The 13,101-nt window shown below is 37.7% G+C and overlaps 1 protein-coding gene across 3 annotated transcripts in view; it reads left to right on the forward strand.

The window, feature by feature from the left end:
• syt1 (synaptotagmin 1) overlaps positions 1 to 13,101 on the forward strand; it is a 245,221-nt gene that overhangs the window by 109,760 nt on the left and 122,360 nt on the right. For 2 of the 3 annotated variants that reach the window (XM_015376098.1, XM_015376079.1), the window contains exon 3: positions 4,827 to 4,904. The gene's annotated coding sequence lies outside the window, so the exon portion shown is untranslated. Of the gene's footprint in view, positions 1 to 4,636; positions 4,734 to 4,826; positions 4,905 to 13,101 lie in introns of those variants that run through there. The other variant, XM_015376088.1, reaches the window with a different exon arrangement.

Below are 13,101 nucleotides of genomic sequence, written 5' to 3' on the forward strand. Positions count from 1 at the left end.
AAAGTTTATATATATATGTTAGGAGACAGCACCTGTAAAATAGTCAACATGGACAACAGTACTAATGGCATTTATGTTTAATGAAATGGAAACTTAAAAGGTTTTGTGCATATATGGATGGGGGGAGGAGGTTTAAGTGAAAACAAGTAATTTAACTTATTGATGAAGTCTGAAAATGTTATAGAAACTTTACAGAAATGTCAGTTATTTTTGAATTTCTGTCATTTAAACATCATACAATTTACAGTACCAATGTGAAAATATGCTGCTTATGCAAACAGTTACATTAAAGAATGTGAAAAAGCAGTGTTTGATTATTCATTTACATGAAACTAAAATGTTTCTAGATTGTAAATAAAACAGAGACATAATGCTTTAACTTTTGCTTTTCAGTAATTTAGGATTTGCAGTTTGTAAAAACTAATAACCATTTATTGACTCATAGTTTGTTATACTCAGTTGAAAAGATAACTTCTGCCTCTTGAATCCTCTCTTTAGGTTGAATAAGACCAGTCATTTGCTCTGTCCAAAGGTGACCGCTGCAATGCTTCTGACATTTTTGGAAATTGTCCATTTGTTCACCCGTCTCTTTTTTATTCTACGGGTTTTGTCTCCTTCTAAATGCCATTTCACCCCATTCAGTACCGTTCTACTCTGTTAGTCTATCCACATTTTCATCCTTCTTTCTTCTGTAAAGGAAGTCTACCATTAATGGGTTTTCAGCCTTTGTTTGGTTCACATTTCCTGTCCATTATTTGAAATTAAATGCTTTCCTATCATATAGCAAAAAAAGAAAAAAGAAAACCCAAATCAGTCTTGTAACGTTTTTTTTTTTTTTTTTTGTATCCTTGGCAAAAATGAGACATCATCCCTGATGCCGTGCTCTTAAAGGGTAGATATTCTTTTGAAAAAGCCTTATTGGGCTTGTTTACTTTAAGAAAAATCGGTTAACACAATTTTTGGGAACTGGAAAAATATAGTACTAAAGTAAAAGGGATTTAGCCAAGTTAAGCTGTGAAATAAGTGTCTCAAAGAACGTATTTTAAAGCGCCATCCAGGAGCAGTTAGCATGAAATACTTTGGTTAGATTTACATGGATTATTTTGGAAGCCTTTCCTCCTTTTAGCTAATTTCTGTGCCAGTGCTTTTTAATTGCTTTCCAAGGCATTTTATCGGTGACAGACTGAATAGAATGTTTAGTAAGAACCGGTGGTAGATATAACATTTGATAGCAGCTAGTTATTGCCACATTTAATAGATGTTTGTAGAGGACCAAAATACAGAGATGGAAGACAGAGATTGTTTCTTGCAGTTTTAATGATGAAATAGATTGAAACAGAAGAATAATTGAGAAATAACTGGCAGGGAACTCAGGAATCAAAGCAAGTAGATGCATGAGAGAGAAATACATGAGGAAAGAAGACAAACTAGAAAAGAGTAAATGCAGAGGAGGAGTATATATGGAGACAGAACAATGAATGGAGTAATCAGCTAATTGGGAGCAGGTCTGTACAGAAAGACTTGAAGAGAGCTAAGGAAAAAGAAGAGGAGCACTAGAGGGCAACATAGAGTAACCCGGGAAATACAATAGCGCTGGGAAGAACTAATATGACATAAAAGGCAAAATAAACTGATGACTAAGAAACACAGAATGACCAAAAGAGAAAACTAGAGGATGGGAAAGGGACTGGAGAAATTTAGATTAATGATATGCAATGCATAATCTAACAGAAAACCATAATAGGAACAACTAAAGCACAGACTAAATAAATAACAGGAATGCTGAAAAGAGAACAGCTAAATTAAACACCAAGGAAGAGTAACCAAGAAGTATTTAAAAAATATATAAAAATCAGCAACACATGACAACCAAAATCAAAGCAAAACGAAAATCCAAAATAAAAAGTTGAAAAAACCCAAAAAGTCCATACAGTAGAAGCAGATATGACAGCTGTTGTTGCTCAAGCTTGCACAGAGCTTCCTTTAGGTTGAGAATTTTCCAGGTCTGGATTAAAATAAAAGAATATATTTTTAATACTAGACATGATCAACATGCCATCATTATTGGTATCGCTTGAAACAAACATTGGAAATCTTTGTTTGAAATACTGCACAAAGTTCCTAACATGTGTTTTGCTTTATCCAGTAAATGATTTTGTGTTATTAACGCATGTAATTTTGATAACTGTATTAGAAAAATCTGACTCTAGTAACTTTGTTACTTTCTTTAGGAAGGTCTGATTCTAGGAAAAGTTTTTGACATGCATCATTTTTCTCTATTTTCTGTTCTATTATGTTTAGAATCAGTTTTTTAGAATCAAATTGAGCCTTATGGGTTTGTGCACAATATTACTTTGGTTCCACTATTCTTTCAATACCCATATATAGGCATACTTTCATAAAAGATTTCTATTCTTTTTAAGAAATATGTATATGTGCCTTATTACTACACAGAAACACATTAAAGAAATGCAAGTATTCATAGTATTGATTCCCAGCTAAGGGCTGGGCACTCTGAATGTTAAGTGCTGATCAGAGAGACGACCTAAGGGAAGAAAGTGACTCCCTGATGGCTAGTTTGAGCAATTAGCGCTCTATAGCCAATGTCTTAAGGTAAAAGTCCTAACAGTTTAACCAGGATGTCAAAAGTCTGCAGAGATGTAATAAGCCCATTTCCTGACTTAGATGTAGAAGTCCTGGATATAAAGAAGGTTAGCCATAATAAGCCACATTATAAACCCAGTCGTTCCTGTAGTTTGGCCTTCTCTTGTTTTAAGGTGGAGCCAAACTACTGTAGACAGCTGTGGATATGACCAGTGGAGTGGATAACACTATTTAGAAGACTATTATCAAGACAAGTTATGCCTCTTAAGTTACCACAAAAAATACTCTTCTGAGCTTTCTTTCAAACATTATATTTGTGTGAGGACCATCTCGCATCCTGAGAAGGTGTCCGGCACTAGATATATGTTGTTTAAGGTGGTGATGGGAGACAGGTAGCCTGGCACCCATAGTGTGCTGTCAAAACTTCTCACTTAAAGTTTTGAGTTAAGATGGAAAAAAGTCAATTTTGTTCACAATGGAGTAGATGTCATCATAAGACAAGGGTAGGAGTATTTAGATCCTTATTGTAGAAGCCTGACAGGCACACCTGTTGTTTTACCTCAACTGTGTCTTGGATCAACTCATCCAAACAAAGATCTTGAAGAACGTCAAATGGTCAGTTATGTTTTTAGACTATTATATGGCACTTTTCAGATGCATCAAAAAAGTAAATAAATTGAATTTAATCTACTTCAATTCAGTTCAACAGCAGCGATTTTTATTTTAAAATGTATTTGTTTAAAATCAAAAGAGGAAAAAACATTTCCATTGATTGTTTATTTGTGCTTAAGACTTAAAGCCATAAATTAGTTGTAGTCAAACAGATGAGATATACAACACAGCTGTACTGATCCCTAGTTACAATTTTGTAAAAAAAAAAGTGCGGGGATATGTGTTAAAACGATTCAGATGTTTTCTATACATGGATTCATTCCTCCTCTCATTAAGTCTAGGTATGAGTTTATTGAGCCACACCTTTGCAATGGGTACATCACTGGACCGAGTAATCGAATGGCACCAAACATCCACTGAGCACAACACCTAAACCATGCGCAGCAGTGAGGCAAAGCTTATTTAAGGAAGAGCAAGCTGCGTGGAGTTCAGGCAGGGTGCTAGTTGGCAATCATTAACAGAAACTTTACCTGTTTGCTTTAGCCCTGACTCTGTGTGTCTGTTGGCCTTTCTGTCTGTGTGTGATTTTCTGTGGTCAACAGGACCATATGACTCTGTGCTTTAAAAACCCGAACACTAAATTTCAACTCTTGCAATGGTTTACTACATAATTCTGTTACTGTGAACAGGGACAAAAATATAATTTAATTTTGCGAGATTGATTGACAGCTAACACCTTCTATGTCATTTCAATATAGAAAAATGTGTTAGAACCTGTAGGTGTCGTTGATCTGGCTTTGTCAGCTGTTGTCCCCTCTCTGGGAGATCCGAGTGCCACATCCGGTCAGGCTGAGTGTCTGGAGGATGCTAGGCAGCTCCTCAAGGCAGAGCATTAGCATACACTTAGTCTGGGAATGCCCTTGACTAGCTGTCTGCCGAACGGGACGTGAGGAGCATCAGATGCACCAGCGATTCCTGAGGAGAGCCAGAAATAAATGGAGTGAGGCATCGAAGGGGCTGAAATAAAGAAAAATAAGAGGGAAAGAGCAGTTTCAAACAGTAATCGTATAGACTGTGTATGCCTCATTAAGATTATTCATTAATCCCATCATCTAATATAACTGAGCCTGCTCAGGGGCTTTGTTTCCTTTCATCAGATAATATCCACAGAATTGGTTCATAAACCCAAGAACAAGTTTGTAAATGATGTGTGGAAATGCACATCTAATAGTACCACCGACTGATATTTGTTTTCACGGAGCAGAAGGTGTGAGTGGGTGGGGGAAAAATGTCAGAAATAGTAAGCTAAGAGATCGAGGGGCTGTGTGCATTTTGTCTGACAGCAGAGAGGGAGCGGTAGGGAAGAGAAAGGAGTCAGAGCAGGGAATGGGGGAGGGGGCTGGAGTAGGTGGGCGGGAAGAGAGGAGGCGAGTGTCACGGACAGTAAGAGAGGGAAGGAACAGCGAGCTGCTCGCTCGTTTACTGGAGCTGCTGACTGGGTGTTCAAGTGTGTGATTGTGAGTGCTTCTTGAGCTGTCGTGTGTGAATAAAAGGACATTTCTTTTCAAGCCACTGATGTTTGTTTTTCCCCTTTTTCCTTCCTCTCAAAGTGCAACATCAAGCAGAACTTGTCAGAAGCCTTTCCTGGGATTTTGAAGAGAACCCAAAGAAAAACCGCAAGCTGCCAGGTAGGAGACTTAAATCAAAGATTATTCAGGCACATTTAGATGCAGGCATTGCCTTTGTATGTTTTTTGCTTTGAAATGAATGCATGCCATGGTTGGCCGTTTGAAATGGAGATTTTCTGATTTGTGTGAGCGTTTCATAAACATGGCTCACAGGACACTGTGCTGTACCTCCAACTTGACAAGTCAGGTTGGATTTTGGAGGCTCTGATCAAAGGTGACAAAAGTCAAAGGTTGGCCCCTTCATTCCTGAAAACTAATTCTAAAATTACACTTTAAAGATAAGATTAGTTTGATGTAAACAGTGGGGGGGTTTTCTCCGTCCTTTTCCGACTTTGGAAGATTTCTGTACAAATATTTTTTTTAATTTTATTTTTGTTAAATAAGTGTTTCAAAATAAAAATAAAAAATCTTTGTTTTTTATTTTACTTGGGACCTGGCTGTATTTGGACCTCAATCTGATCTGGTCCATGGTGGTTAGGATGAGGGTTGGGCTCAGCTCCTCAGTGGAAGCAATAACTAAGCTTCAGAGAAGACAACAGATGTGACATATTTACCACTTGTATCCAGTTTGAATCTGGTGTTGCTGCTTCCCGTTTGTCTGTGTTTGCTTTCTTTGTCATGTAATGAGAAGTTAACAGTGTAATCGAATCACTGCACTGTCTTGCCTGCTGTTTGTCATTTCCCCCCTCTGTCATCCCTTATCGCTTCCCCCTCTCTCTTTGGCCTCATTATCCCTGATTCGCCTGAAATGAACGAGTCGGTCTCTCTGCCTTCCTCCATCCATGCATACTGAGGTGCTGTAGATGTTTTATCAACATGTCTTAAGCTGAAAAAGCTTCCCTGTTTCCGCTCGCCCTGTTGCTTTTCTTTTTCGCTTATTTAGAAGACTAAGGGGGGTAAAAGCCCCTGTTAAGTTTTTTTTTTACTTTAAACTAGTTTGGTGTCTGGTCCATTTTTCCTTGTTCTAAATCCTTACTTCTCTGCTTCTGTGGCTTCTTAGGAATAGCCGATTGCTTTTTCAGCCAATAACTTTGCTGAATTGAAGTTAGTACAATCATTCATTCACTTTTATTATTAAAATACAGTTGCTCATGTTTGCATTATCCTGAATTTTATTTGCTTTTATGGTGTGTTTCAAGGCAATAGTTGAAGAACAGTATTATTTTGAACAGATGGTTATTCATGAGTTTAGCACTATACTATAGCATCGTGTAGTAACCACTTGACCTTCACCTAACCTTGCAGAGCAACATTGAGAGTTCAGTCACCAAATAAAGGATAACATTCACGAGTCACACTTTTTCTGAGAAGTGTAAAAGTTAAAAGCAGTAACAATATGACGCAGAGAGACTGTGTTTTTTTTCTCTCGACAAACGCACCTTTGTGTGGATGTCCTGATCACTTGAGGATCATAAAGCATCCTTGGAGCCTAAAGCATTACTGCCCAAAGCAACAGACTGCTTTTCTCGGTCCAGTGGATCCAGACCACTCTCTTTGTGACTCATTGCATCATCCACTATGATTTGCTGTCCTTTTTTACTTTAGGAAAAGAAACAATGAGGTAATTTCAGGGTTTTCTTTCACACACAAAGTTTGTTAAAACATGAGAGTGAATAACAAAGTAAGGGTCATGAAGGTTAGGAGGTTTTGCATCCATGCATATCATGCACCCCTCTCCTCCTCCGCTCTTATCCATTTGTGCATGGTGCTGTGACACGTGTGACAGCTCAGAGAGCAAACAGGGCGTGGAGCTTCCCGCCTGCTGAGATTCTGGCTTGTTTGCTGCTTTCAGACGGTCGCAGCTTAGCCAAGGTCCGGGCCGCTCCGCCCAGTCAGCCAGCCAGCCGACAAAAATGCTCGTTTCACATCAATGAGAACAGCCTCTGGAGCACTGATTCAGAACCATGGACAGCGCAACCATAGGGTAGAGCAGAGCAAGAGGCGCAGGCTGGATTTCAGCACCTCCTTCTGCGGAGAGCACCATATGAAATGATCTACATCTATTTTGTAAAATCAGTAATGTGATTGGATTATATATAAAGAAGGGCGAGGTCTTTGGTTTGGTTACATAGGGCATGTAAGGTGCTGCAGGTTATAAGCCAAGAAGATGGAAGGCTGCTCTGTGCTGGAGCAGGTTGACTAGTTGAGCTATTGTAGCTTTTATGCCTGTGGTACAGCTATAGATAAATTCTTCTGAATATTTAATGTATTTCTTCAGAGAATTACATTTAGCTGATTCATGCTTCTGATGTATCATTTACTTTTTATCATCAGCTTTATCATTCTTGAAAAGCCAAAGGAACTCAACTTGGAAAATTTCTGCACTTACCTTTTTTTCACTTGTTTCCTTTTCAAGGTTGTTTTGATGACTTTTTTGATCATATTATCTAAAATATTTTTTACACCGACCTACAAAAATGTCAACTTAACAGTTTAAACTTAATATTTCTTTTTGTTAACAATTACATTGAAAATTATGTTGTATTTGTGTTTAAATTTGTCATTAATAATTATGCTTAAGAATCCGCTAATTACGTTCTGTGAGATATTGAGCTGTGTTTTCTTGAAGCCACAACCGAAATATGCCCTCTACAAAGTTATCTGTCTGTTTTTGTGGTTGGCCATACCCCTTTATATGGCTGTCAGTGGAGAGATCGCTGAGGTGCCATTGAATCACAGCAAAATATCAGTGCATTTTTGCAACTGCTGTGGTAGATTTTTCAATAGTGCTTTAAAAAAAGCCAAATAATGAAATGGAATATCTTTTATTTTACTATAGGCATTAAACCTTCAGGCTTAAAATTTGTCTCCAGCTGTTAGTCCTAATTATCAAAGAGAAAGCACAATTGACCCTCTATTTATTTGTTTTAAAGGTTTTTAAAGGCCCACTTCAGGGCCTGGACTTGAAATTAACACTAACAACAGAAGGAATCCAAAGCACACAACTCAGAATAATTTCTAATATTGCTCACAGCACAATCAGATTTCGTCAAGTAAGTTAACATATAAGCATGGAACTAGAGTATCACAGCTAGCGTTATCTGTTCACGTTGATATATCTATCCAACTGACTCAGTTTTGGGAAATGTAGCTTTTCCCTGTTTGTTGATTTTTTATTTTTTTTTTCTAAAAAAGAATGGTTAAAACTCATCTTCTTTTGACTTTGGAAATCAAATCATATTCAGGGATAGCCCTAAATTTTCTCTTAATCTGCACTGATTTACTATAACTGATGAAACATCAACTCGGGTATATTGGGTCTGCACATAATGTGGTAAATCACAAATAATTAATAAAATAAAAATAATATTGCTTTGAAGAGTTAAGATGTTAGAATAATGTATGTCAAGCCTCAATACGGTGTAAATTATTAACTGAAGTTGGACTTTAATTTGGAATACATTTTGAAAAACATCTGCATCCTCTACAAAAGGTTCTTTCTACAGTCTGCTTATTCATTTATATACATTTCTGCAAGTTCCTCATAAATTATGGAAGGTCTCTGTGGATGATCATAATTTGTAAAAAGCTAAGTTGAAAAGGTGTTAAACTTTTAGAGGTTAAAAAGTAGAAAAGATATCTAAAGTTGCTCATTCTTATGCAAACATTTGCGCTACAGGCAAGTTGAACAGTCCTTTTTGTTTTCAACTGTGGATGGCAAACTAGCCGTCAGTTCACTTCCATCTCTTTGCCAGGCACAGGTACTGTAATTGAGAGAGCTAATAACCATCCAGAGTAATTTATATATGTAACCATTTGCATAATCGAATAGGCATGAGTTAAGTGTTTTCCACTGGTGTGTTAATAACACTGTCTGCCAACGTGTGCGGTGTGTTTGCACGGCTCATTGCTGTTGTCAGATCAGTCTATCTGTGCCTTTCTACCCTTTGATTGTTTTCTACTATAAATCAGTGCCATGTAAGGATAGGGGGCTTGTTCTGTCCTGTTTTCTGTAGGAGGTGTATCTAATGGATCTTATTTTGAGATCACATATATGGCAGGTTAAACAGCACCGAGGCACAGGTAATTTTCATGTGGCAGGCAGACCAGACTGAACAGGTTTACCTACAGCCTACTGTAAGAGAAGTCTTCATGCTTGATAAAGGGAGTGATGGCAACAGCTGAGCATGCAAAAAGAGATTTGTTTTGTTTTTAGAGAAGAAAGTAAAAAAATAAATAAAAATAACTAGATATTTTTTACCAAATTTGGTCTACTGTTGCTTTTTTTCAACCCTGCTGGCTGAACCAACACGCTGTCTGTTACAAATGGGATCCGAGAGGGAGTTTTTATCACTAGATCTTGAACTCCACAGTATGCAGACTATTCACCAGAGACCCCTGTTTACAGAGAGGGAAGAGGGCAAAGCTGACGGCATCAGGAAAGTGCTGTTCCTGCAGCACTCAGTGCACAGGTTACTGAAAGGTTGAAGGAAACTCGAGAGAAGCTCACCTCAGATGTATTTAATAGTTGCATAGCAACAACTCACAGCTTTTCAGCAGATATAGCACCAAGCAGAGGCTTGTTTTGTGTTTGACAGAATGTGGAGTAATGGGCAATAAAAGAGCAAAAAAATAAAATACAGCAGAGAAAGATATCCCTTTAAATGTGTTTATTATCTTCTTTCCCATTTGGTGTACTGTTGAATCATGGCTGAAACACATTGGAAGTCTGGAAACAACAAGGTCTTAGGGGATCTTTCATTGACATGGAGCTTGTTCTTAATAATATAAAATATGGTTTTGAGTCTTTAAAACGATATTGATGGCCTCCCTCCTAAATGCAGAGGGAATTGATTACTAAAGTTCATTTGGTATTTGGTGGGAAAAACAGATGTATTAGTCGAAAAAAAACAAAAAGCTTTTTTCTGATTCATAGAGCAGGTTGAAGAATGTCTGCTGCAAATCAACCAAGTTTGCATCGAATTGCATTGCAATACTCGGCTGGTAATAATACCTTGACCCAACTTAAATACTACAGATAGAAACCTACTGTGGTATCTTCAATCTTTTTTTGGCTTTTTTTTGTCCAACATAAGTATTTTAGTAATGTGAACATTCAAGATAGGTTATGAACACAAAAAAACTGTTTATAGTGCCTTGCAAAAGTAACTGCCCCTCATTAAATTGTAAATTAACTGTAATAAGCCACATTTTTTGTTAAGCTTTAGCTTTCATCCCCACACTAAGGTCTGATCTCTCCCAGACCTAAGTTACAAAATGGTTTAACATGACCAATGTTGGAGGCGTGGGGGGGGGTAACACGTCATGAAGGATATTACTTTTTTTGGGTAATGTTATATTTACTGTATTGGTAATGAAATTGGTTTACTAGCCGACAGTAAAAGCATTTCCTAACCTGTGTTTGCCGGTGTGTAAAGTTCTGATCACATAGGTTGTGATCCGTAAGCCTGCATGCACGAAGGGTTTTCTGTATGCTACCCAATGTGCGTTGCCATAGAGACAGTTTTGTATTTGAGTAACGTCTCTGCACGTACAGAGAGTCCTAAATAATATAAAAATGATGAACACATGAGTAATGAAGTTACTGTGAACATAAAGTAACCAACCATTTCATCACAATTTAAAGAAGTCATGAGTAACTAGTACCTAATAACTTTTTTGCATACTACCCCAACACTAGACATTCACAGGTTAAAATATGTTAAAAATCAACAGATCTTTACTAGATCTTGACAAACAGGTTATGAAAGAAATCCTTGGGGTCTGTAAATCTGAAATAAGTAACAAAGCCAGTTCTAAGTCTTTAGGCACTAAAACCTTGGAAGATCCATTATGTGCAATATCAATAACAGAATGGGACGAGTCCTCCTAGGACTGGCCAGCCTACCATACAGTAGCAGCCATTCAAAATGCCCCTTCCCAGTCAAACGCCAGCAGAATGGCAGACAGATTCCCTCCAACTCACAGCAAAATCTCCTCCAACTTCCAGCCACTGGAGTGAACCCTTTTAGCATTTTTTTTTTTTTTACTGACTCCACCCCTTCACTGAACTACAGGGTCTGACCAGGAGATTACACTTCTCTTTTGATCTTAATGTCCAAAAATCAAGACAGAAAGAACATTTTAGTACAAATATTGATGTTTAAAAAGGATTTGTAGGGGACCAGCCAAGAAATCCATCAAGGAAAGTGGGGAAATTTTGAATGGCTACTACTGTAATCATTTTAAGTACAGACCTTGGATTCATCCAGGTCAGTAAAAGAAACCAGTGCAGGCTTCACCTTTATCAGTTAAACTAAGAATGAGTCAGACAAACATGCTTTAGGATCCCTGGGTGAGTTTTAAAAAGAATATTAATGCAAAAGTTCAACTGTGTCCAAAGTGTGTAATTTGTTACATATATCATAAAACTAACATTTCAGAAAATTATTATTAGACCAACGGTTGAACATGGGAAATAGTTTTACCATTTTCAAAATATATTTATGTTTATTTGGTTTTACATTTTTAATTTACCAATATCATATAATGCATCATATCAAATGTAATTTATACCATTGCAAGTAATGTAACATTTACTATTTCAACACAGAAAATGATGCAGCATTTATATTCAGTCAGTTGTTTTAAAGGCATGGGAGGCTAAGGCTAGCATGGTTATGGTTGTTCTGTGAAACCAAACACATGATATTTTGGAAATTTAATGAAGAAATGGTGTCTCTGTTTTTGTAGATTTTTTCCTTTACATGCACTTGGGTTACCAGAGTCACCATCATTCTTTAACCTTACAGTAGGGTCTAATTTTCAGTGTTTAGAAGATGTGTACTGTTAAGAGGCCAAATCACAGAAAGTCCAGAGGTTATCTATAAATCAGATGTGTTCTCTTGGCTCTTTAATGCTTTGATATCCCCCTGAGCAGAGCAGTCTGTGGTAAATGGAGGACCATCACAGATTTTTTTTTGTTGTTGTTGAAGTTGCTGTGGGAGAAACAGAACCTAATACAGATGTGTCTCAAAGCTGCACTCATTACTGGGACATCGGATTGTGTGCAAATTTTGGGTTTCTGTAGCAGTTCAAAGCTCAGACAAGTCCGAGACAAGGCAGTGGGTTAGGATAAATCAATGCTCTGGTGTTTGTTGAAAGCCACCTGCACGATAGTTGGGTAAAATGCAATCAGTGCTCTTGCCTCTCCTCTTGACAAGCTTCCCCCCCACTGCACTGATTTTACTGCATTTCTGTGGGTTGAGTTAAAGTGGGACGATAAAAGTGAAATAGTTAACTGCAGCAGGAATATTTCCTGCCTTCTTTACTTATTTAGCTACATTTGACGACTCCTTCCTCTTATCCTCACCTGCTCTCAGATCAGCCTAAGAAGGTGAAAATGTTCGCTTTCACAGAAACTCTCACGACCACTGTTGTTAACTTCAACACGTCGAGCTCATGCATTATTCATCCCCTGCATCATCACCTGCTGCCAAAAGTCGTGACTGACTATTGGAAAGGGACGAGTCGCTCCAGAAAATCTGAAGCCATGTGAACAAAATTTGCCCCCTGCATTTAAGTCAATTACCTGAGACCACCTGTGTGCAAAGAATGGTGACGCATAACCACAAACAACTCCTTATTTCCAGTCTGCTTATCTGCAGTGTAAATTAAACATCGCATGAAGCTAATTGACAGAGTTTTGGCAGACTAATCCAGTCAGGGTTCAACACAACCTATGTAATTAGGACAATAATCTATAAAAATAATGATGAATTAAGCGGCTCATTCTACTCTAAAACCCCCCACAGTGTTTCTCTGAGCCATAACTGTCAGGATGAATAACCTCTCTGGGTCCTGATATAATAAATCCCTTAGAGAAACAAATTACCCAGAATGCACACATAGAGAGTAGAGTTTAAGAGGAGAATCAGCTTCATGGTCATTGCTTGTTCTCAGTATTAAAATACCTCCAGGGGTTGAGTTCAGACTTAGGATTAACCTGTTTCACTGCTTTAGAAAATACGTTTTTACAAACTACTGCAAACTTAAAGTTTACATTTGAAATGAAAGTTTGATATCTTTGCTTCATGTCACAGAAAAACTTCTACAATCACATACTGTCAGAACTCAGTACAGAAGGATCCAGTAATTCAAGAAGTACAAAACAGATTTCTCAGAACGTTTTATTAACAACAGAATTGGGTAGACAGCGTCTAAGGCAGGAGCCTCTGCAGGCAAAGACAGCCAGTTA

Source organism: Cyprinodon variegatus, unplaced genomic scaffold, assembly GCF_000732505.1.
Source record: "Cyprinodon variegatus isolate N-32 unplaced genomic scaffold, C_variegatus-1.0 Scaffold7, whole genome shotgun sequence".
Classification (NCBI taxonomy): Eukaryota; Metazoa; Chordata; class Actinopteri; order Cyprinodontiformes; family Cyprinodontidae; genus Cyprinodon; species Cyprinodon variegatus.